Here is a 4245-nt window from a genome sequence, read left to right as displayed (position 1 = left end):
TGGAGGGGAAACTGGGAATGGAGAAATTCGCATGTAAATAAAGAAAATATCTAAAAAAAAAAAATCTATACTTCAAAAGAAATAAAATTTATGTCACACATGGACAGGAAACGCTCACAAATTACAAGTGAAATGAATCTAGATAAAATACTTGTATCTAGAATCCAGAATATTAATGAAAAATTTTATTTCTAGTTTAACCACAAGACAAACAAGCAAGTAGGAAAGCAAAATGGGCAAAATAAGTGAATAGCCCTTTGAATGTGACAATTAGCATATGAAAATGTACTCAAAGCTATTCATTACAGAGAATAAAATTATGTTCCCTGTACATCAAATACATAGTAAGATAGCACACATATAAAACAAAAATACAGTGGAGAAACAGGAACTTTAACATATTTCTGGTGAGAATGTAAAATGTTGGTGTGATTTGCATATTAATTAGCACACCAAAGGGTTAGGTATTAAAATTTTCATCTTTGTGCAGGATCCAGAGGACCCTGAGCAGCAACAGCCTGGAATGCCTCCTCCCAGAGGACTAGCTTTCACATTAGGTCACATGCAGGTCCAAAGGAAGGAAGCAACTGACCATCCTACCTAGCTATGATACCAATCAACCACAATGATCAGCATAACACAATAACCCTAGGGCTACAGTAATGGCATACATACATACCTCAGCAGTAACCAGTGGTTCTCTACTTGAAGTTAAGTCCCACTCAAGCAGAAGAAATTCATGTCTGGTACTAGAAATCTAGCCAACTACTCAGAGCTAGTGAACCAAGGATCTTGGAGAACCTACACCCATCACTTTACTAAACAAGCATAACCCCAAGTGCATTCTAATAAATATGTGTCCTTATACTGGCATAGTCCTAATAGCTCACCCATGACATTCTCTTTGCAACAGACAGAAACCATTACATAAAACCACAACCAATCAAAACGCAGAGTCTAGAGAGCAGTCCCAATAAATACATCTATAAAACACTCTCACACCTAAGGCTCACAGAACATTGAAGCAGATGGAGCACAAAGAATATAAGATACAGAGTATCAAAGAGTATGCCAGGAGACTATGTTATGTCTTCTAGTAATGACAAGAGTTACACCCAAACACTCTCACCAACATGACTGCCAAAAAATAGACTGCATAAGGACAATAACAATAGACATACTAAATTGAACAGAAGAAAGAACATAAGGGCCTCAACTCTAAACAGATAAATAGAGTAAAGTAAGGAATGCTGGGAGTGGGTAAAATACTCTTTAACAGGCAAGAGTACACAAATTTGTGATCCAAAAGCAAATAGTGGACCTTTAAATCACATATATAAGTAAAATTATACAACTGATTGGGTTGTACTTAGAAATACATATGAATATGCCTATGCATACATACATGTAACAACAACTAATTAATTAATGAAAAAGGCCATGAATTTGAAAGTGAGCAAGGAGGGGCATATGAGAGAAAAAAGGAAGAAAGGATGTAATTATATTATAATTTCAAAAAATAAGAGTAATTTTAAAAAGGTTTGGTCTTGTGCTATTCTGGCAATAGATCCTGAGATGCAACTAGATCACAAGGCTTTGCTTTCCTCAGTGGACTGATCATATGGTACACTCATAATTTGATGACTGCTGAGTCCTGCATGGCCACAGAAGGGATGGTGCAACAAGGTTCTCATCCCTGGAGCAAAGCCAGCAGGGTGTGAGCCTCCATGAGGGCTGACAGTTGCTAGGCATAAGGCTTACTTTATGTTCCTCCTTCAGGAAGCCTTCTCCCTACCAAGGTCAACAACTCCATTATAATTAGAAACAGCATGAGTCTAGGAGGCAAGAGTATGCCTGCTGTTCCTCAGCAAAATAGCAAATGCTGCAACCTTCTGGATAGCCCGTAAGGCTGTGGGAAAGAACTCTGAAAACATGAGTTCAAGAATACATAAATCAGTGTAAAAGCTGTCCTTGCAGGATATCTCAATTATATAAAATATAAGGATGCAATATGAATTGTATGAGGGGCTTCATAGAACTAAAAGAAGAGAGGTAGCTCCACTAATGAGCCAGCTTGTCAGAAAGATATTAAGGAAGGAGATAATGAGATTTAGGGAGTAGTGATCCAGGGGCAAGATACCACCCAGCTAAACTTATTGTTTGTGATTACAAAGGAAGGCAGATTTCTGAGTTCAAGGTTAGCCTGGGACACAGAGAGTTTAGGTCCAGGTGTGGTGGAAATGGTGATCTCAGACTGGGATCCACACAGCTAGCTTAGTTGCTTATGTTTACAAAAGCAGGCAGATCTCTCAATTCACTTGCAATGTTAAAAAGATGTACTTGCTTTTTTTTTCTAACAATCAAGGGGCTAAGGTCATAAAATTCTAATACATAGAATAAACAAAGGAGAAGCTAGAGTATATGACTGAATTGATATGCAAATAAAAGACTGGGCTTTGGTCTGCAAGAAATGAGCTGTCTAGAAAGTGATTACAGCTCCTTTTGGAATTTGTATGGAAAGGTTTTGACTAAAGTAATGGAATGAAATAATGGAAATATTATGCTTTTTTTTCTAGCAGGTTTCCTGCCTTTGGTCAGAAAACTCAAGAATTATGCCAAGCAGAAAGCTGTCTCGTGTAGAGGGATATTTAGAGAGGGAAAGAGGACTACCTAGAGAGAAATACTTGGAGAGATAACATAGCTCTTTTAGAATTTTTTTCTGGTGGGATTTCTGACTTTGCTTGAGAAACTTATGAGCTTTTACATTTTCTCTAGCAGGTTTTATGACTTTGGATGGAAAACCCAAGCACTATCTTAAGCAGAGAGCTATTTCAAGCAGACTACAGAGCCAAGAGCTAGCTACAGAACTGTCTGGAGAACTATGTCAAACAGACTACAGAGCTGTCAGCTTGCACCCCATCACTGACTTTGAGTTACCTCTCTCACGCACACTTTTCTCAGTACCCACTTCCCAAGCTGAGGCTGGTCCTTGACAGATGGCACAGCTGTAGTTGTAGACAGAAATGAGATCATCTAAGAGAATGCAGATCAACAAAGCATACATTCTTGGTGACTGAACCCTGTTCCAGGCCTCTTCCTTGGGCATTCCCTAGCTTCTCTGCACCACATGTGAGCTATTTTCCTCCACTATATAAACCTATTCTGTGTGCTGCCTCCCACGCATCAGCCCAGAACCAACAAAACAAAGTACCCAAAACTTGAATCTTCAGAAAACACATGTCAACATTGTTCTTTCGTTTAGCTGTCTTTAATTAGATATCTCATCACAAAAATGACAGGCTAAGACAAATGTGCAGCCTCTGGAAAATAAGTAGACTGCATATTCAAATATCAAGAATATATCACGCTTGTGGAAGAGCGGGGGTTAGAAGTGAGCAAGCCAGGGTGAGTTTCTAAGCTGGGAGCAGCCAGCCAGGAGGCAGAAGTCACAGGAAAGCCTCAGGGCAGCAGGGACAGGATCCTCTCAACTTTCAAGTGACAGAGGTGAATCAACAACCTTCCCTGCCCCTTGCCTGCAAGTGGAGGGCCTGCCTCCAGGGAGCGCCTTAAACCAGAGTCTCCAGTGAGAGCCACCATCTTCTCTCCAGTGAGTTTCTAAGCCTGGAGCAGCCAGCTGGGAGGCACAGGCCCCATGAGTCTCAGAGGTCTTGCAGGGCAGCAGGGACAGGACAAGCTCTGGTCAGAGTCACTGAGAACATCTAACACCAAAAATCAAGAGATGGTGAAAGGCAAACGCAAGAATCCTACCAACAGAAACCAAGACTACTTGGATTCATCAGAACCTAGTACTCCCACTGCAGCAAGTCCTGGATATCCCAAAACACCAGAAAAGCAAGAATTGGATCTAAAATCATATCTCACAATGCTGATAGAGGAACTTAAGAAGGACGTGAATAACTTCCTTAAAGAAATACAGGAGAATACAGGTAAAGAGGTACTAGCCCTTGAAGAGGAAACAAAAAAAAATCCCATAAAGAATTACAGGAGATTACAAGTAAACAAGTAGAAGCACTTAAAGAGCAAACTCAAAAATCCCTTAAGGAATTGCAGGAAAACACAAACAAGCAGGTAAAGGAATTGAGTAAAACCATCCAGGACCTAAAAATGGAAGTCAAAACAATAAAGAAATCACAAAAAGAGATAACTCGGGAATTAAAAATCTTAGGAAAGAAATCAGGAAACATAGATGCAAGTATCACTAACAAAATACAAGAGATAGAAGAG

General features: G+C 39.7%; 1 protein-coding gene and 1 non-coding gene across 6 annotated transcripts in view; one reads left to right on the top strand and one right to left on the bottom strand.

Annotated features, from left to right (window-relative positions):
• The window catches only part of Nbas (NBAS subunit of NRZ tethering complex), a 386817-nt gene that overhangs the window by 237468 nt on the left and 145104 nt on the right, over positions 1–4245 (bottom strand). The window lies entirely within an intron of this gene.
• LOC116081268 lies at positions 2744–2806 on the top strand. Its single transcript, XR_004114780.1, has one exon. It is a non-coding gene; the product is annotated as a U7 small nuclear RNA (small nuclear RNA).

The sequence above is a fragment of the Mastomys coucha genome, unplaced genomic scaffold (assembly GCF_008632895.1).
Source record: "Mastomys coucha isolate ucsf_1 unplaced genomic scaffold, UCSF_Mcou_1 pScaffold6, whole genome shotgun sequence".
Lineage (NCBI taxonomy): Eukaryota > Metazoa > Chordata > Mammalia > Rodentia > Muridae > Mastomys > Mastomys coucha.
The sequence above is the reverse complement of the archived record's forward strand: the minus strand, read 5'-3'. Positions and strand labels throughout refer to the sequence as shown.